Source organism: Bufo bufo, chromosome 1, assembly GCF_905171765.1.
Source record: "Bufo bufo chromosome 1, aBufBuf1.1, whole genome shotgun sequence".
Lineage (NCBI taxonomy): Eukaryota > Metazoa > Chordata > Amphibia > Anura > Bufonidae > Bufo > Bufo bufo.
The window spans coordinates 514,852,337-514,874,725 of NC_053389.1; positions in this window are offsets into that span (position 1 = coordinate 514,852,337).

Here is a 22,389-nt window from a genome sequence, read left to right on the forward strand (position 1 = left end):
AAGAACTAGTTGTAATGGAGAAAGCATTCCAATTTTTTTTTTATCTCCACCTGGAGACGAATCCTGTTAAGATTGATACAAGTGTAGTATCGGCTGCTCATGGAGCTAGATGCTTCTGGAGGAACCTGCCTGGCATGAACAGGCCTCTAGTAGCTACAGATAATGAGAAGACAAAGCTTCAAGATTGCTTGGAGCATGGAATAGTCACTAAGTTCATCAAGATTCAAACCATAACTATCAGCCCCTGGTCTCTTCATCAGGGAAAAAATCATGAGTTTCCAGTCATCATGGATGGGAAGGAGGACATCCTGTGGTGCACGGAGATGGAGAGGGTCTTTGGATTCCCCCCGCACTATACGGACGTCTCAGAAATAAACTGCTCCCCCCGACAGAAGCTCCTGGAAAGGTCATGGAGTGTCCCGGTTATCCAGCATCTATTTGCCCCTCTGAAGGATTATTTGAAAGTGTGTAGATTTATCATGGAGACACTAGATTTTATAATGTTACATTATCATATAAAGAAAAAAAAATGCCCCTTTGTCACCCGGCTCCCAAGTGTGATCAGCTTCATCATCATCATTGAGTACTATCTGCACATCACTGATAACTGCACCACTGAGTGGCAAATATATTTTTTTCTTTTTCCACTAATACACGCCACAAAAGGGTTTATAACAGATAACTGCATAATCTTTCCCTGCACTTGTAAGGCTACTTTCACACTAGCGTTCGGGTGTCCGCTCGTGCGCACCGTTTGAAGGGGCTCACAAGCGGCCCCGAACGCATCCGTCTGGCCCAAATGCATTCTCAGTGGAGGCGGATCCACTGAGAATGCATCCGCCTGCCAGCGTTCAGCCTCCGCTCCGCTTGCAGCGTTCGGGTGTCCGCCTGGCCGTGCGGAGGCGAGCGGATCCGTCCACACTTACGATGTAAGTCAATGGGGACGGATCCGCTTGAAGATGACACAATATGGCTCAATCTTCAAGCGGATCCGTTCCCCATTGACTTTCAATGTAAAGTCTGAACGGATCCGCTCAGACAACTTTCACACTTAGAAAATTTTCTAAGTTTTAATGCAGACGCATCCGTTCTGAACGGATGCGAACGTCTGCATTATCGGAGCGGATCCGTCTGATGAAACATCAGACGGATCCGCTCCGAACGCTAGTGTGAAAGTAGCTTAAATCATTTTTTAGCACAATGACATTTTTTCTAACACTGTCTCTAGTGCCTGCAGACATCTCTCCCTGCACTAAGTACACTGGTAAATGGCAGAATCTAAGATGGCTGCCGCTATTTATAGGGCTGTGACATCACAAGGTTGGCTGGCTGCTGATTGGCTGTATGCATGGCATTATGGGTGATCCCGCCTTCCCAGAGTGCCGTTCTCCATGTCCTCATACGTGCAGCAGCCATTTTATAAAAAAATGCAATTCGTTCCCACGAAGCATGAGGAAATTCTGCTACGGTGCGAATCAAATTTCTCCTGAAATTCGGAACGAATTCTACTTCATCAGCTTCGATTCGCTCATCTTTAATATTAATAAGTTACAAGCTGACTTTGACAAACACACTGTTTGGGCCTCCACTTGGCAAATGAGGTTCAAGATATATAAATGAGAGTCACTTGTTGAGAAGGCTCTGGGTGTATGAGTAGATCATAGACTAAATAACAGCATGCAATGCCAGTAAGCTGCCTCTAAGGCCAACAGAATTGTGTCTTGTATTAAAAGAGGTATGGACTTCCGGGACAGGGATGTAATATTGCCACTATTCAAAGCGTTGGTGCGGTCCCAACTGTAATATGCAGTTCAGTTCTGTGCACCAGTACATAAAAAGGATGTCCTTTAGTTAGAAAAAGTATAGAGGAGAGCCACTAAACTCACAAAGGGCCTGGAAGATCTTATCTTTGCACAAAGATTAAATGAACTGAATTTGTTTAGCCTTGAATAAAAGACATCTAAGGGGGGGACATGATTAACCTTTACAAATATATAAACGGACAGTTCAAAAAATATCAAGGGAAACTATTCTGTTTTAAACCCCCTCAAAAAACAAGGGGCCACTCCCTACTCCTGGAGAAAAAAAGATTCAGTCATAAGAACCGACAAGCATTCTTTACAGTAAGGTCAGTGAATCTCTGGAATAGCCTGCCACAGGAGCTGGTCACAACAAATACAGTATATAGCTTTAAAAAAGGTTTAGATTACCTTTTAATTCAAAATAACATTGAGGCTTATGACAATGTATAGAAATTTTGTTCTACACACCCTTTCCCTTTGGCCCAACCCCTTTTTAAAAGAAAGATGGACATTGATACAGGGATTTGTTCTGTGGATCGATATAGCAGGATTACAGGTTGGACTTGATGTACTTTTGTCGTTTTCCAACCTTAACAACTGTGTAACTATGTGTGCCATGCAGGGCAAATTGGTCAGACCTCCCTGATGCAGCACAGACAAAATGTTCTTCCAGTTATCAGTAACCATGGCTTCTATCTCCAGTTGGCGAGGAGACAGCCAATGTTTCATTTCTTTATTGATGAAGCAGAGCAGTGGTGTGGCTTCGTTCACCTAGGCTGACCAGGTGCAAATCGTGTGACAATGCCAAGCTTTTCATAATATGATGGAGGACCACTGTGAACTGTGTCTAAAGTGGAGGAAGAGGAGGCAGAAGAGGATAATGGTGCATAAATCCCATGACTACATCTCGGAGGCGGCATTGCCATCACCTAGCCAAATTGCTGGTGTGCCTGGTCCAGAACAGCATTTACCCAGTGGGCTATGAATGACATGCATTGTCCTTGATCATAGTTATAACTCAATATGTCAGTGCTGGTGTGTACTCTACCAGACAGGAGAAGCCCAAGGACTGGCCCACCTTCCGCTCAATGTGCGTGTGCAGGGCTGGTACAGATTTTTTGGAAAAGTAATGTCGGCTTGGGACTTTCCAACTTGGGTGGGCACAAGCTATCAGTTCTTTGAAATATGTTGAGCCAACTACATGGAAAGAGAGGGACTGCAGTACCATCAACATGGCCAGGTGCAAATTCAGCTTCTGTGTAGTTATATGAGTGCACGCATACTGTTGCCTCTTCGCAATCGCCTCAGTGATCGTGTGCTGTCAAAACAAGTGAATGGGAGGAGGGTGAGCTTCAGGAGCCATAGACAACATTGAAGTTAATGGAAGGAAAGTCAGATCTCCTTCTGCTGATGTTGTCGAACCCTGACTGCTGGAGAGGGGGTGCGGGCCGGCAAGAGATGCAATGGTTGCTGCATCAGGTGTAACACTTAACGAGTGGCACCGTTTTTCCATGCCTTTTTAGGGTGACACTCCATGTGTTGATGCAGGGCAATTGGGCAACATTAGTACCCTGGCCATGCCTCACCTTCTGCCCACATATCCTGAAAACCACCATGCTAACATCTCCCAATAACTTGGTGAAAAATTCCCACACTGGCAAATATGGCATTTTACCTTCACCACTGCGTGATGCCTGCCTACTGCTGCTTTTATGAACCCGTGCACTGCTAGTGTGTTCCTAACATGTAGTGTCCCGATTAGCAGACGGTGTACCCCTTCCATGTTTGGTTGCAGACCTCCCACTGCTTTCACCCTTCTATCTTATTGGCACACTTTCACCCTGCTGTCTCACGAGCATGTTGCCACCCTTGCTTCCTGATAATGATGATGCCCCTTCTTCATCCGGCTCCCACATGTGATCGGCTACATCATCTTCTAAATCTGTTTGCTCGTCACTTGTGTCACCATCACCTGTCTCTTGTGCAGGTCCCTGATCTCTCGTAACATGTGCTCAAACCCGACTGTCATCATCAGTAGTTGCACGCCTAGAGAAGTCTGCACCAGAACTCTCCTCCAAGTCTGTGCTGGCCTGTAACATCTGACTGTCCTCGCAATGCTCATCCTCGCTGAATGGTGAAGCAGAGCAAGCGGCTACCATTACTTGGTTAGCAGAAGGATCATCAAAAGCATGGGGCAGGTTTAGGACAGGTGAGGGCACAGAGGCAGTTCCTGGGCCATGGCAACTAAGCATAGTGTCAGAGGTACCCACCGATTACTGGCTGTGTGTCTGCTGTCACTTGAGATGATGTTGAAGAGCGAGTCAACCATTCCGGTACATCTGGATTGTTGGTCAAAACACAACTGCTGGATGATAGTGGAAGCTCTGGCCTTTTGCTGCGGCTTCAACCAATCCCCCTTCTTCTGCTGCTAATTGTACCAGCTACAGCAACATTTTTGCCGCTACCCATTCCTTTGGAGGGCCCAGACAACTGTCTATTGACCATAGTGTACAGTAACTGCATCAGTAAAGTAATGGATTCTGAGTATAAACTAACATGTTAACTGAGAATGTGACAGCTGCTCTGATTCTAAGTGCCTGATGTGGGAGACAGGGTGACAGAATCTTGGGGTGAGGGTCAAAAGGATCAGGGCTTGTTGCCGGTGTGCTGCCTCACTGCTGCCACAAAAAACATTGACCCAGTGGGTTGTGACAAACATGTACTGTTTCTGCCTGTAAGAGCTGCTCTAGGTGTCCACCGTGGCATGAAACTAGCTACATAGCTAGAATGACAGGGAGCGAACACATTCTTTGCCACATGAGAGTACAAGGCAGGGATGGCTTTTTGGGAGAAATAATGGCAGCTAAGTATTTTCAGTGAGGCTGAGCGCATGCCAGTGGCTCTATAAAGGCAGCAGACTCGACTAAATGATACGGTAGCAACTACAGCATCAGCAACTTGGCGAGGTGGGGATTAAGCTTGCGCACCATCAGAAATGCTAGGTGTGTAGGAGTTGTTTCCTGGCCATACACTCTGTTATTGATGGCTGATGATGAGGAGGAGTCTGAGCAAGTGAAGTGGAAAGGGATGATGATGATGCAAAAGACACCATACTACCCGTGGATGGTGATGCTACTTCATGTGGTTCAGTAGAGTTGTGGTGCAAACCTTTGTGTTTGCCTGCCCACGTCTTATTTTCTTCTTGCATAGCTTGTACAGGGCAATGCTTCTGTCTTCTGGCACCATGGAGAAAAACTGCCAGACGGGAGATACTCAAGCAGAGCTAGAGGAAGACAAGCTTAGCTTAGCTCTGGCATGTTTTGAGCATTACTCACAGTGTCAGCGGTATCACCAGATCCTGAAGCAAACATGGCCCTGGATGTTCTTTGGGAGGTATGTGGCCTCTGCTTTATATTGCTGCCACCAACACCCCCCTCCTCTGATGTTATCTCCTTCTTAGCATTGCGATCTGGCTCCCAGGTTCTGTTCAGCACACAATCCTCATCAGAGTCCTCATCTTTACTGTTGCTTCAGACTGTGGCATATCATGGTGGGTTCTTTGGCCCCCTCCCCAGCTCAGCATTTTCCCGGCTGCTACTATAACTGCCCCCAATAGCAATACCGTGACTATGGTTGCCACTACTACCACCACCAACACATGTATATATGGGGTCTGCAGCCTCCGATTCAACCTCTTCCTCAGGCCAGTACAAACGCTAACTGCTCTCACGCAAATCCTCAACAGGAAGACTTTCTTGGCTATCTGCTATAGGGTGTAGTTGAGTTTTCTTGCCACTTCTTAGGAAAACAAGAGGAACCCCACTAGGAGGTGGCAGTGAGGAATAAGAAGACTCCACTGAAAGCCTTCTCTGGGACTGCAAAGAGGAGGAGCAGAAGGAACGCTGTGACCCCTGGCTTTTTGGCACATCCACATCATCCTGCTGCGACTGAGAGGAAAGGGGAGCCATCCAGTCATCCTCTTTCTCCTCAGCTCTAATGTTACGACTTTCCGAAGACCTATTACTGCTACTTCTGGCTGGATAGCTGTTGGTGCTTCTAACCACATTCTGGCTCTGCGTCTTTCATTTGGAACCCTTCCATAGACCTATGTAAGAGTAAAGGAAAGCAGGCACCACAATATCAATTGAAAAGAAGCATGCTGCCCATGGGAAATAGCTGTTGTAATAATAAAGGGCACATGAAAAAAAAGACATATGCCAAAAAGACACATGATTAGATCCAAAGGTTTATTAATATCCAAAACATGATCACAAGAAAAGTGAAAACCATGAAAAACTATTTACACGGGAAGTGTGTGGCAAAACTAATTAATAAACCCACATCTCCCACCTTCCACACAATCAACCCCTAATAAGGTAGTATATTGCAGTGAGACCCAGTATTAAAATATGTAAATCAGATAAAGAATAATAAAGAAATCTCTTAGGTGACCAGTGCATATAAAGTGCGAGTGAAGCCTATATGAGCAACAATTCTATATGACATCAATAATGACATCAATAATGTAAAGCTATGAGTAGTGATGAGCGGCAGGTGCAATAATCCAATTTGTGATATTTCACGAATATTTTGTAGAATATTCGTCGAATATTCTCAAATTCGAATATTTGTTATATTCTACACATCTTTTTTTTTACTCGAAAATTGGCAAGGTAATGATCGCATAATATGCGAATATTACGTGATCAATACAGGTACGGGTCAAAAACATAGAATATAGTGCTATATATTTGTTTCTTGAATATTCGTCATTTTTTCCATCTGAATGGGTCGTTCTAAACATTGTTAAGAAGAACAGCGTACCTTGATTGGAGAGGGGAAAACATATAAAGAAGTGTAGAAAATTATAGGCTACTCAGCTAAAATGATCGCAAATGCTTTAAAATAGCAACCAAAACCTGAAAGACGTGGAAGAAAGTGGAAAAACTACCATTCAAAAGGATAGAAGAATAGCCCAAATGGCAAGGACTCAGCCAACAATCAGCAAAATCAAAGAAGGTCTAAAGTTACCTGTGAGTACTGTTACAATTAGATGAGGCCTATGTGAAGCCAAGCTATCTGCAAGAAGCCCCCGCAAAATCCCACTGTTAAAAAAAGACATGTGCTGAAGAGGTTACAATTTGCCAAAGAGCACATTGACTGGCCTAAAGAGACATTTTGTGGACTGATGAAAGTAAGATTGTTCTTTTTGGGTCTAGTGGCCGGAGACAGTTTGTCAGATGACCCCCAAACACTGAATTCAAGCCACAGTACACTGTGAAGACAGTGAAGCATGGTGGCGCAAGCATCACGATATGGGGATGTTTCTAATACTACGGTGTTGGGTCTATTTGTCGCATACCAGGGATCATGGATCAGTTTGAATACATCAGAATAGTTGAAGAGTAGAGTTGAGCGGACACCTGGATGTTCGGGTTCGACGGGTTCGGCCGAACCTCATTAAAAAAAACTTGACCCCGAACCTGAACCCCATTCGGGGACCCAAACTTTGGAGCACTAAAATGGTTGTAAAAAAGTCATGGAAAGGGCTAGAGGGCAAATGGCATAAAAATGCTGTTAAGAGCATGGCAAGTGCTCTGCAAACAAATGTGGATAGGGAAATGGCTTTAAATATCATAAAATACATAAAAATAAAAAATTATAATCTTGATCTAGGAGGACGAGGTCCATATGCAGTTGGAGGTTGAGGAGGCGGTGGAGGTGGAAGCGGCGATGGAGGAGGAGGAGGTAGCCTACACTGCTTTTTGGTTTTAAATTTATTTATATTTTTTAAAATTAGGGTACACTCCAAAACATTGGGGAACATAACCTGTGATAACCCCCTCCAGTCGTGCTAAACACACATTCAGGGCAGGCCAGCACCTCTAAGACGTAAAGGGCAAGCTCAGGCCATGTGCCCAATTTGGAGACCCAGAAGTTGCAGGGGGCAGACCCATCAGTCAGTTCGTGTAGGAGTGTGCACACATACTGCCACACCATGTCGCACGTGTGAATTTCAACCAAAAATGTAGCAGACAAATTAGTGATTTTTTTATCTGTCTACTAGGTAGAGCAGTGGTATATAACACCCAAAAATTGGTTAATTTCACACAAAAATGTAACAGTCAAATTAGTGAAATGACATAAAATAAAATAAAATATGTACAAATAAAAAAAAAAAACTTGATTTATGAGGTGGAGGTACATATGGAGTAGGAGTTTGAGGAGGTGGTGGACGTAGTGGTGTAGATGGAAGAAGCAGTGGAGGAGGACGAGGTAGCCAACACTGGATTTTGGTTTTCATTATTATTATTATTATTTTTTTTATTAGGGTATACTCCAAAAGAGTGTAAAATATACAAAATACAAAAAGTATATGTAATATAACAATGGCTGATTAAAGCCGGTATACATGTCTATTCTGCACAAGGAACAAACAAGTACTGTGGGATCCATGCCCGGTTCATTTTAATGAATGTGAGCTTGTCCACATTGGCTGTGAACAGGCGGCTGCACTTGTCTGTGATAACGCCCCCTGCTGTGCTAAACATGTTCAAATTATACACTGGCTGCAGGGCAGGCCAGCACCTCCAAGGCGTAAAGGGCAAGCTCAGGCCATGTGCCCAATTTGGAGACCCAGAAGTTGGAGGGGGCAGACCCTTCATTCAGTACGTGTAGGCGTGTGCACAGATACTGCTCCACCATGTTGCTGAAATGCTGCCTCCTGCTAAGACGTTCCATACCAGCTGGTGGTGCTGGTTGTTGTGGCGTGATGACAAAGCTTTTCCACATTTCGCCCATGCTAACCCTGACTTCTGAGGGGCTGGCGGTGCCCCAGCTGCGTTGGCGACCCTTTTCTTCCTCCTCTGCCTTCGCCTTGTGCTTCCACTGTGCCCCAGCTGTCAGGTGGGAATGCTACCAGCAGCGCGTCTACCGGTGTGCGCTTGTACTCGCGCATCTTACGATCACGCTTCAGTGAGGGAATTAAGGACGGTACGTTGTCCTTGTAATGGGAATCCAGCAGCGTGGCCACACAGTAATCAGCACAAGTTAGAATGTTGGCAACTCGGGGGTTGTTGCGGAGGCACTGCAGCATGTAATCGCTCATGTGTGCCAGGCTGCCCAGAGGCAAAAAAAAGCTTTTTTCTGTGGGAAGTGTATCGTCTGTGTCCACTGAATGCCCCCCAGCCACGCACCAGTGATGACCATGAGCTGGTCTGGGTGCCACCCTGCTGTGAACATGGTTCCTCCTCCTCCATCTCCTCCTCCTCATCCTCAACCTCGTCATCCTCCAGAACTGTGCCCTGGCTGGACAATTGTGTACCTGGCGTTTGTGGGTGCCGGAACCCACCCTCGAAGACACTTGTGAATGACTGGCCAGAAACCCTCTGAAATGATCCCTCTCCCTCCTCCTCCTCCAGTGCCACATCCACTTCCATCATCGCCAGCAGTGTTTTTTCAAGGAGGCATAGAACTGGGATAGTAACGCTGAGAATGGCGTTATCAGCACTGGCCATGTTGGTGGAGTACTCGATACAGCGCAAAAAGGAACACAGGTCTTGCATGGAGGCCCAGTCATTGGTGGTGAAGTGGTGCTGTTCCGCAGAGCGGCTCACCTGTGCATGCTGCAGCTGAAACTCCACTATCGCCTGCTGCTGCTCGCACAGTCTGGCCAGCATGTGCAAGGTGGAGTTCCACCTTGTGGGCACGTCGCATATGAGGCGATGAGCGGGAAGGCTGAAGTTACGCTGCAGGCGAGCAGCAGCAGGGTGAGAATGCCAAAAGCACGCACAGATGGCCCGCACTTTATGCAGCAGCTCTGACATATTGGGTTAATTTTTTAAGGAATCTCTGCACCACCAAATTCAGCACATGTGCCAGGCAAGGGATGTGCGTCAAACCGGCTAGTCCCAGAGCTGCTACGAGATTTCACCCATTATCGCACACAACCAGGCCGGGCTTGAGGCTGACTGGCACAAACCAGTTGTTCAAGGCCCATCCATAGCTCCTGCGTGGTGTGGGGTTTGTCCCCTAAACAGATACGTTTTAAAACTGCCTGCTGTCGTTTACCCCTGGCTGTGCTGAAGTTGGTGGTGAAGGTGTTACACTGACTGGATGAGGAGACAGTAGAGGATGAGGAAGCGGAGTAAGAGGAGGAAGCAACAGGAGGCAAACTGAAGCGCCCCGCAATCCTCGGTGGTGGAAGGACATGCACCAAACTGCTATCTACCTCAGGCCCAGCCGCCACTGCATTTACCGACTGTTAGGGAGATATAATGTCCCTGACTGTGCTTACTGGTCCATGTATCCGTAGTTAGGTGGACCTTGCCACAGATGGTGTTGCGCAGTGCACACCTGATTTTGTCGCTCACTTGGTTGTGCAGGGAAGGGGTGGCACGCCTGGAAAAGTAGTGGCGGCTGGGCACGACGTACTGTGGGACAGCCACCCCCATAAGGCTTTTAAAACTCTCTGTCTCCACCAGACAGAGTTACAGCATTTCAAAGGACAGTCATTTTGAAATGCTGGCATTCAAGGCCAGGGATCACGGGTGGGTAGGGAGGTACTTCCTCTTCCGCTCCAGTGTTTGGGAGATGGAGAGCTGAACACTTCTGTGGGACATTGTGGAGATGCTTGGTGACCCAGGTGGTGGTGTTGCTGGCAGATCCTCTGTTTGCGGGGTGGCAGGTGGCACTGTTAATCCAGAGTTGGATGAAGAGGCCGAGACTGCAGCAGAAGAGGAAGCAAAAGGAGCCAGAGACCTTTCTTGGTTTTTGAGGTGTTTACTCCACTGCAGCTCTTAGATGCCTGGTCATGCAGGTTGTGCTCAGATTAAGAACGTTTATGCCTTGCTTTAGGCTCTGATTGCACAGCATGCAACCACTCTTGTCTTGTTATCAGCACATTGTCTGAAGAACTGCCACGCCAGGGAACTCCATGGAGCTGGCTTTGGTGTGCTCGGTCCCTTGCTGCGGTGGGCAGTAGCAGGCGTACTGTCTAGGGGACGGCCGCTCCGCTTTTGCACCCTGCTCCCTCTTCTGCTGTGCTGGTGGCTCTGTGAGACCACTGCCTCTTCCTCCGAACTACACATGTCACTCGCATGATCGTGATTCCTTGTGGGGTCAAGGACCTTATCGTTCTCCACATCATCTTCCACCCAGTCTTCACCCCTGCCCTCCTTGTCGGTCTGCACACTTTCGAAAGCCACAGCAATGGGCACATGTGTTTCAGCATCATCCGAGACATGCAGCGGTGGTCCACCCATGTACTCATCTTGAAACATAAATGGTTGGGCATCGGTGCACTCAATCTCTTCCGCTTCTGTGGCAGGGCTAGATGGATGGCCCTGGGAAACCCTACTAGCAGAGTCATCAAAAAGCAAAAGAGACTGCTGTATGACTTGGGGCTCAGACTGCTTGGCTGATTTGCAATTGGGTGAGGTGAAAGACTGATGGACATCGGCTGCAGGTGCCAACTTTGATCTTTCAGCAGGAGACTGGGTGGGAGACAATGTAAAGAAACTAGAGGCACTGTCAGCAACCCAATATACTATCGCCTGTACTTGTTCTGGCCTCACCATTCGTAGAGTCTGACCAAATACCGCTGAAGGTTCTGTCGCCTACTCGCACCTGAGGAAGGTGTTTCACTTGTGCGTGTAGGTGGCACAGATCGACCACGTCCTCTCTCTACAACAGGAGCTCCGACAGCAGCACCATGACCGGGGCCATGTCCCTTATTTGACGCTCGCCTCATATTTCTCAAATTTAGGATCTTCCCCAAAATGGGTGTTTTTTTAATAATAGAATAGAACACCAGTATCTAATGCATGCATTTCACACTGACAGATGCAGCAAAGGCCGCAGATTTATTATTTTGGCAAAAAAGTGTTTTTTTTTTTAATAACAGAATAGAACACCAGTATCTAACGCGTGTATCTCACACTGACAGATGCAGCAAAGGCTGCAAATGTAAGTATTTTGCCCAAAATTTGAGTTTTTTTAATAACAGAATAGAACACCAGTATCTAATGCATTTATCTTATACTGACAGATGCATCAAAAGCTGCAAAATTAAGTATTTTGCCCAAAATGGCTGTTTTTCTTAATAACAGAATAAAACACCAGTATCTAATGCGTGTATCTCACACTGACAGATGAAGCATAGGCCCCTGAAGGAAGGTGCTGCCAAAAATGGGTGTTTTTTGCATATTATTGCAATATTTCAAGCTTGTATCTCAGAGTGACAGATGCAGCATAGGCTGCAAAATTAAGTATTTTGCCCAAAATGGGTGTTTTTTTTAATAACAGAATAGAACACCAATAATTACCGCGTGTATCTCACACTGACAGATGCAGCTGCAGATTTAGTTTTTTTGCCCAAAATGGGTGTTTTTTTAAACCCAGAAAATTATTGAAGTATTTCAAGCTTGTCTTACACACTGATAAATGCTGCAAAGGCACCAGAAGTAGGGTATTGCCAAAAATGGGTGTTTTTTAAACCCAGAAAATTATTGCAGTATTTCAAGATTGGATTTGTCACTGAAAAATGCTGCAAAGGCCCCAGATGTAGGATATTGCCAAAAATAAGTGTTTTTTTTTCAAACCCATATTATTATTGCAGTATTTCAAGCTTGGATTTGAATGTCACAAAAGCACAGATGCAGTGCTGGTTCACTGAGCTTGCATAAAATGGCCACCGATGCCCACCTAACTAACAGACGGATAAAAGTTATTTTTCTGTGTCACTGGGCTCAGCGTAGGGTAAAAAGATTGTGCACTGTACCCACAAAACTAAATCTATGTAGATTGCTGAGTTAACAAGCACTTCTTATTAAATATTTGTTCCTATTCTCTCCTTCACAGCAGCAGCATATATAGAGGCTGGGTCACATGCTGTGATGGCTTCTAAGGGCACAGAGTTAAACGCTTGTTGATTGGCTGCAGCCTTTCAAAAAGCACCATATAATAGCCGAACACCGAACCCGAACTTTCCGGTCCGGGGCCCAAAAATCCTACAATTCGGTACGAACCCAAACTTTACAGTTCAGGTTTGCTCAACCCTAATCATCTTCATTAATCTTCAGGCTGGGGCTAGACATCAACTTTGGCCATGGCAAGAGTTGTACAGCCAGATTGCGGTGTAGCACTGCACATTGCGACATGCAAGTTGCAGCGAAATCCAGAAATGTTAGATTTTGTAGTCTTTTAAAATAAAAAGATAATCACATTTCTGTGAACTTGGCCTGAAATTTTACAGCATGGACATAGTTGTTCACAATGACATCACAGTTCACCAAATGCAAAGATGCATTTTATGTATTTAAGCCCCTTGTATATTATATACCCATACATTTACCTTCAGATCTCAGCTTTATTAAATTCAAGAAATGTTTACCCATTTCAGGAAAAGCATATGTATCTAAATAGGCATCTTTTACCGTTTGCATAGTAGATTGGAAATTAGCATTTTTGTTCATTTTCCCATGTATGCACAGTGCCTGGAAGAGTAATACTCCATGCATATCAGATCAGCCAGCCTACAATTTTTGTGTAATATATTATTTGGCAATCTAAAATTTGTAATTTGCATGAAATTGCTTAATTAAAATACAGTCACTCAGGGTATTAATTTCTCTGTCTGGCAGTTCAATGTACTAAAGGCGGACTACAGAGAATGTAAAATCCTGTCAAATATAATGGTAAAATATTAACAAAAGAAATAATCTCCTGGCAACACAGTGACAGTGTTAGAATGGCTTTCTTGTGATTCCAAGTTCAAATCAGAGGGTGTCACCAAAGGCGAAGAAGAACACGCAAGAGCTGCAGAAGCACACTATCCCATATGCCAGACAACACATAGAAAAATTTAAACTCGTTACAGTTCATTTGATGACAAGACTTAACCCTATATATGCATTGATCCTGCTTTTTTGTATACAAGTTATTTCCTTGTTGAGTTAATAATCAGTCAGCTATATATTGCATGTATCAAATTCTAAAAATGTACTGTAATTGTGTTTCAGAAACTTAATATTTATATTTATCAATAAATACAAAATAAATATTGTATTTAATTTTATTTCCACTACTATGTTTTTTGTAATCGTAATACATTTTTCACTTTTGCATACAGTAATTGCAAGATACACAATGGTATTTTTTTTTTAATCCTATCTATTATGTAGATAGTGTCAATTTAGAAATGTAAAAATCCAACAAACTTTTTACCATGGCACAAACTGGAAGATAAAATTGGTACATGGCTTAACACATTTTTCTAACTTTGCACAATCTATTGGTTGGCTTACTTTGCCACAGAATTTTGGCACAACATGGTGCATCCTAAACCAGCTTACTTGTGCCATAAATATGTCTAAAATGAGATGCGCCAAATTACTCCAACATGTGCAGCCTTAATAATACTTGTTGGCTAGTGTTCAAAATCAAATACAGTACATATTTGTGATTCGAACACAAGATAATTGTCATTTATATTCAAAAAGGAGTATGAAGAAGTAGACTGGCCATCGACTGCACTTGGAAACTTCAGCATCAAAAACTCATGTACCTGGCTCATGACTGTATATGTTCTCCTGAATTCAATACAGTTGAATACTGTGGTGCGTCACATTTTCTTTTCTTTGACTTTTGACCCTTGAGGTGCATACTACTGAGGGCACTATGCAGGGCATGATTACTACTGGAGGCACAATAGGAGCTATTATTACTACTTGGGGCACTATAGAGAGGTGTTAAAAATACAGGTCACAATATTTTTTTTATTGCTGGAGGACCTTTTACTGGATGCATTATTAAACAGGTTCTTGGGAGGGGGGAACTAAAATCTAATTCAGACAATCTGCACAAGGAAGAGAGTTTCTGAACTACTTACCATTCCGTCATCCTGACAATTCTGCAATCTTGCAAGGTTACGGCCAAAGGGTGAGAGAGGCGCTCATAGGGTAAATAAGTCAAGATACAACAGCTTCCTTCAAAAAGCAGGCGGATACGATAGACTCACCTGTTTTAGTTGCACCGAGATTAGGTGCAGCTGTATTGCAGGTAGGCTGTGAGATTTGTAGGTCACAGGTTGGTGCTGCCAGATGCGTCAGAGAACCCTTGGGGCAAAGGCCAGGTCGCCACTCGGGTCAAAATTAAAAAACATATCTCAGCTTGTCACGATGGAGTGATCCAGCTAGTAGACGATCATAAGGCGCATAACCACAACCCGATGCAGGATACAACAAAGTTTATTACGAGACAACGCGTTTCGGGGTCTCGACGACCCCTTTATCAAGTCTACAAGGAACATATATAGTAAAAAAAAAATAATAAAAAAAAAATAGTGAAAAATAGATGTATATGTACTTTTAAAAGTCGTATATGGAATTTGATATATAGAGATCTATGGGTATATATTTGCAGGAATAAATAAATAAATAAATAAATAAATATATAGATAAAAAAGAAGAGGAACACTCAATTGAGTGGGCAAGTACATCAATAAATATAAGAAAATATACAGTATATAAAAAGAAATCTGTAAGTATCTCCTTATATACATACATAAATAGATAAATAAATTAAAATTTAAATTACAATGAATAAATAAAAATTAAAATACTTGGTTGAGTGAGTAAATACCTCAATAACATCAATTCATCAGTAGATATAGGTAATCATAATATATATATATATATATATATATATATATATAATTCATTATCCACATAGCTAAAGTATACATAATTCAATGTGACGAGACGTATAGTGTTGGTAGGACTGGCATACGTTGATACACAATGGCAGAAAATATACCAGGCAGTATACACCCAGCTGCACTTAAAACTAGGGTGACACAGGTATTTTTAAATATGTAAACATTTTCTGCCATTGTGTATCAACGTATACCAGTCCTACCAACACTATACGTCTCGTCACATTGAATTATGTATACGTTAGCTATGTGGATAATGAATTATATATATTATGATTACATATATCTACTGATGAATTGATGTTATTGAGGTATTTACTCACTCAACCAAGTATTTAAATTTTTATTTATTCATTGTAATTTTAATTTATTTATCTATTTATGTATGTATATAAGGAGATACTTACAGATTTATTTTTATATATATTTTCTTATATTTATTGATGTACTTGCCCACTCAAATGAGTGTTCCTCTTCTTTTTTATCTATATATTTATTTATTCATGCAAATATATACCCATAGATCTCTATATATCAAATTCCATATACGACTTTTAAAAGTACATATAAATCTATTTTTCACTATTTATTTTTTATTATATTTCTTTACTATCTATGTTCCTTGTAGACTTGATAAAGGGGTCGTTGAGACCCTGAAACGCGTTGTCTCGTAATAAACTTTGCTGTATCCTGGTTCGGGTTGTGGTTATGCGCCTTATGATCGTCTACTAGCTGGATCACTCCATCGTGACAAGCTGAGATACGTTTTTTAATTCTACAATCTTGGCTGGGCTCATGTGAGGGAGTTTTGTTTAGTTACGAAATTAATTACTGTATGTCTTCTAGTTTGGGGACTATATCTTTCACATGGGAGTCATGAGTGAGGAGGAGTTTGAAACTTCGTTTAGGCACACCACAGTTGTGGGAGATCATAAAGTCTGCAAGAGCTGGAAGGAAGCAGCAGTCAGCACTGTGTCTTGGTGAATGATTATGGTCTATATAGGCAGCAGTTTCAGTGCAATGATTTTTGTTATATTGCCCCCAGCCTACTCGTCCTCAGCACCCATGCACAACTACTGGCTCCACCCTGGAACCTCCATGGACCCCTTTTCAGATTGAATTTCCCCCTCACCACCACAGAAGCCCTACCACCTAGTCTTTCCCACTTACCCCCTGAAAAGAGCCCCTGTCTTTGCCTTGCCCTTCCACTGGTGACATCTGACCCCTAATTACCTTCCCTCCAGGGCTGCTTTTTCCCAGAGGTATTATAGGTATCATAAATACTGGTGACACTACTGGGGCATTGTAAATATTGTAAACACTACTCTTAGCATTATAAATTCTGGTGGCACAACAGAAGGGGGTATTATAAATACTGGGGGCACTACAATGGGGCATTTTAAATACTTAATGCACTAAAGGAGGCACATTATAAAAACATTGGGCACTGCAGAGTAGTGATGGACAAACATCTGCTGGGACGGTTCGCGAACATGTGTTCGCGATCAAATGTTCGCGATCCATGCGTTCGCGGCGGGCCCTATTGACTTTCATGGCAGGCGAAACTTAAAAACCTTTAGGTCATGTTTTCATCCACCAAATACTTACTAGAAGTGCCCAAATAGTTCCACAACATGGACAGTGACATACCACAGGGGGATCATTGGCAAAAATTACCACAAAAAAAATGTATTTTAATCAGGGGTAATTTTTATGCGTCTTAGGCCTCATGCACACGGCCGTTGTTTGGGTCCGCATCCGAGCCGCCATTTTTGCAGCTCGGATGCGGACCCATTCACTTCAATGGGGCCACAAAAGATGCGGACAGCACTCCGTATGCTGTCCGCATCCGTTGCTCCGTTCCGTGGCCCCGCAAAAAAAAATAGAACATATCCGTTTTGCGGACAAGAATAGGCATTTCTACAATGGGCCGCCCGTTCCGTTCCGCAAATTGCAGAAGGCACACAGGCGGCTTCTGTTTTTTGCGGATTTGCGGTTTGCGGACCGCAAAAAACGGAATGGTCGTGTGCATGAGGCCTTAAAGGGAAACTCTCAAAAATGTGCCCATTTTCGGCCACTGGAGTACAGGCCCCAAAAATTTGGCATTCACCTAACAGAAAAGAACTTGTGATTATGTGGCTGGAGGTACATTAGGCGGTCACTGGCTAAAAATTTTACTATAGGCCAGAACAGGCCCCAAAAATTAGGCATTAACCTGACAGAAAACAACTTGCGATTATGTGGCTGGAGGTACATTAGGCGGTCACTGGATAAAAATTTTACTGTAGGCCACTGGAGTATAGGCCCCAAAAATGAGGCATTCACCTGACGGAAAAGGCCTTTTATGCCGCTGTATATACAGGGAGTGCAGAATTATTAGGCAAATTAGTATTTTGACCACATCATCCTCTTTATGCATGTTGTCTTACTCCAAGCTGTATAGGCAGAAAGCCTACTACCAATTAAGCATATTAGGTGATGTGCATCTCTGTAATGAGAAGGGGTGTGGTCTAATTACATCAACACCCTATATTAGGTGTGCATAATTATTAGGCAACTTCCTTTCCTTTGGAAAAATGGGTCAAAAGAAGGACTTGACAGGCTCAGAAAAGTCAAAAATAGTGAGATATCTTGCAGAGGGATGCAGCACTCTTAAAATTGCAAAGCTTCTGAAGCGTGATCATCGAACAATCAAGCGTTTCATTCAAAATAGTCAACAGGGTCGCAAGAAGCGTGTGGAAAAACCAAGGCGCAAAATAACTGCCCATGAACTGAGAAAAGTCAAGCGTGCAGCTGCCAAGATGCCACTTGCCACCAGTTTGGCCATATTTCAGAGCTGCAACATCACTGGAGTGCCCAAAAGCACAAGGTGTGCAATACTCAGAGACATGGCCAAGGTAAGAAAGGCTGAAAGACGACTACCACTGAACAAGACACACAAGCTGAAACGTCAAGACTGGGCCAAGAAATATCTCAAGACTGATTTTCTAAGGTTTTATGGACTGATGAAATGAGAGTGAGTCTTGATGGGCCAGATGGATAAGGCCCGTGGCTGGATTGGTAAAGGGCAGAGAGCTCCAGTCCGACTCAGACGCCAGCAAGGTGGAGGTGGAGTACTGGTTTGGGCTGGTATCATCAAAGATGAGCTTGTGGGGCCTTTTCGGGTTGAGGATGGAGTCAAGCTCAACTCCCAGTCCTACTGCCAGTTTCTGGAAGACACCTTCTTCAAGCAGTGGTACAGGAAGAAGTCTGCATCCTTCAAGAAAAACATGATTTTCATGCAGGACAATGCTCCATCACACGCGTCCAAGTACTCCACAGCGTGGCTGGCAAGAAAGGGTATAAAAGAAGAAAATCTAATGACATGGCCTCCTTGTTCACCTGATCTGAACCCCATTGAGAACCTGTGGTCCATCATCAAATGTGAGATTTACAAGGAGGGAAAACAGTACACCTCTCTGAACAGTGTCTGGGAGGCTGTGGTTGCTGCTGCACGCAATGTTGATGGTGAACAGATCAAAACACTGACAGAATGCATGGATGGCAGGCTTTTGAGTGTCCTTGCAAAGAAAGGTGGCTATATTGGTCACTGATTTGTTTTTGTTTTGTTTTTGAATGTCAGAAATGTATATTTGTGAATGTTGAGATGTTATAATGGTTTCACTGGTAAAAATAAATAATTTATATGGGTATATATTTGTTTTTTGTTAAGTTGCCTAATAATTATGCACAGTAATAGTCACCTGCACACACAGATATCCCCCTAAAATAGCTAAAACTAAAAACAAACTAAAAACTACTTCCAAAAATATTCAGCTTTGATATTAATGAGTTTTTTGGGTTCATTGAGAACATGGTTGTTGTTCAATAATAAAATTAATCCTCAAAAATAAACTTGCCTAATAATTCTGCACGCAGTGTATATAAGACAAGGACCATTCTTTGTTCTAGGTGGTGGCGGATCTGTGTGGGCTGGCATGAGGAAATTCAATTATACGTGGTCGTCACAGGTGTTGAATTCCTCCAAGATCCATGCCTCATTCAGTTTTAGAAATGTGAGGTAGTCCACACCCACACTTGTCGTTAGCTAGGCGAGTGCGCTTATCGGTCACGATCCCCCCTGCTGCGCTGAACGTCCTTTCGGACAGGACACTCGACGAGGGGCAAGCCAAGAGTTACATGGCAAATTGTGCCAGCTCTGGCCACAGGTCAAACCTGCACACCCAGTAGTCCAGGGGGTTCCTTGCTTCTCAGAGCGTTCACATCAGCTGTTAACCCAATGTAATTGGACACCTGTCGGTCTAGGCGTTCCCTGAGGATGGATCCAGAGGGCGGCTGTCAATGAGTTGGCTGCAAGAATGATCTCATATCTGAAGTGACCAACACATCTTCAAACCGCCCTCTTCTTGCATGCGTGGTAGGATTGGTACCCGCAACTACAAACCGGATTACAAAAAAGTTGGGACACTAAACAAATTGTGAATAAAAACTGAATGCAATGATCTGGAGATGGCAAATGTCAATATTTTATTTGTAATAGAACGTAGATGACAGATCAAACGTTTTATCCGAGTAAATGTATCATTTTAAAGGAAAAATATGTTAATTCCAATTTTCACGGTGTCAACAAATCCCAAAAAAGTTGGGACAAGTAGCAATAAGAGGCTGGAAAAAGTAAATTTGAGCATAACGAAGAGCTGGAAGACCAATTAACACTAATTAGGTCAATTGGCATCATGATTGGGTATAAAAAGAGCTTATCAGAGTGGCAGTGTCTCTCAGAAGCCAAGATGGGTAGAGGATCACCAATTCCCACAATGTTGCTCAGAAAGATAGTGGAGCAATATCAGAAAGGTGTTACCCAATATCAGAAAGGTGTTACCCAATATCAGAAAGGTGTTACTTTGCATCTATCATCATCAACTGTGCATAACATCATCCGAAGATTCAGAGAATCTGGAACAATCTCTGTGCGTAAGGGTCAAGGCCGTAAAACTATACTGGATGCCCGTGATCTCCGGGCCCTTAAACGACACTGCACCACAAACAGGAATGCTACTGTAAAGGAAATCACAGAATGGGCTCAGGAATACTTCCAGAAACCATTGTCAGTGAACACAATCCACCGTGCCATCTGCCGTTGCCAGCTGAAACTCTACAGTGCAAAGAAGAAGCCATTTCTAAGCAAGATCCACAAGCTCAGGCGTTTTCACTGGGCCAGGGATCATTTAAAATGGAGTGTGGCAAAATGGAAGACTGTTCTGTGGTAAGACGAGTCACGATTCAAAGTTCTTTTTGGAAATCTGGGACGCCATGTCATCCGGACCAAAGAGGACAAGGACAACCCAAGTTGTTATCAACGCTCAGTTCAGAAGCCTGCATCTCTGATGGTATGGGGTTGCATGAGTGCGTGTGGCATGGGCAGCTTGCATGTCTGGAAAGGCACCATCAATGCAGAAAAATATATTCAGGTTCTAGAACAACATATGCTCCCATCCAGACGTCATCTCTTTCAGGGAAGACCCTGCATTTTTCAACAAGATAATGCCAGACCACATTCTGCATCAATCACAACATCATGGCTGCGTAGGAGAAGGATCCGGGTACTGAAATGGCCAGTCTGCAGTCCAGATCTTTCAACTATAGAGAACATTTGGCGCATCATAAAGAGGAAGGTGCAACAAAGAAGGCCCAAGACGATTGAACAGTTAGAGGCCTGTATTAGACAAGAATGGGAGAGCATTCCTATTTCTAAACTTGAGAAGGAGACCGTCCGCCACCTCATCAGGAGCATGCACAGGCATTGTAGGGAGGTCATACAGGCACGTGGAGGCCACACACACTACTGAGCCTCATTTGACTTGTTTTAAGGACATTACATCAAAGTTGGATCAGCCTGTAGTGTGTTTTTCCACTTTAATTTTGAGGGTGACTCCAATCCAGACCTCCATGGGTTGAAAAATTTGATTTCCATTTTTTTTATTTTTGTGTGATTTTGTTTGTCAGCACATTCAACTATGTAAAGAACAAAGTATTTCAGAAGGATATTTAATTAACTCAGATCTAGGATGTGTTATTTTTGTGTTCCCTTTATTTTTTTGAGCAGTGTACTAACCAACCAGCCTCGTATACCACACACGACCACTACCAGTCCACTCCCCAACGCATGTTTTGCGTTAGCTTTTTCAACTCCCTTGAAAAAGCTAACGCGAATCGTGCGTTGGGGAGTCGACTGGTGGTGGTCGTGTGTGGTATACGAGGCTGGTTGGTCTGTATTTTCTATGTGCCTATTACATTTTTGCTGCTCTATTGCCTCAGTCAGCCCTTGTGGTGTTTATTATCACCCACATGTTTAGGTGTCTGTTGTATATATATGCATATGAGTTTTTTTGTACTATGTATTTTTGAGCCATAGTGGTTTTGAGTAGAGTTGAGCGAACACCTGGATGTTCGGGTTCGAGAAGTTCGGCCGAACTACTCGGAAATGTTCGGGTTTGGGATCCAAACCCGACCCGAACTTCGTCCCGAACCCCATTGAAGTCAATGGGGACCCGAACTCAGGGCCGATCCTAAGGTCACAGGCGCCTGGGTGCAGAAATATTTCTGGCGCCCCCACATGGGCGTGGTTATCTTACTAACTCCTCCCCTTTACAATGTTTCTATGGCAACAACTTCAGCCCCCAACTTCAGCCCCACGAATCGGCGGCTCGGCTGCTCGGCTTAAAAAAAAAAAAAAGTCCAAAAAAAAAAAAGTCCCGGCGGCTCGCTCGGCCAGGGCCGGACTGGGGATAAAAACCAGCCCTGGAAAAAGTTGCACACCAGCCCCACAGCATTGCGTCATTATTTACTTGTTTATAATAGGAGAAAGCATTC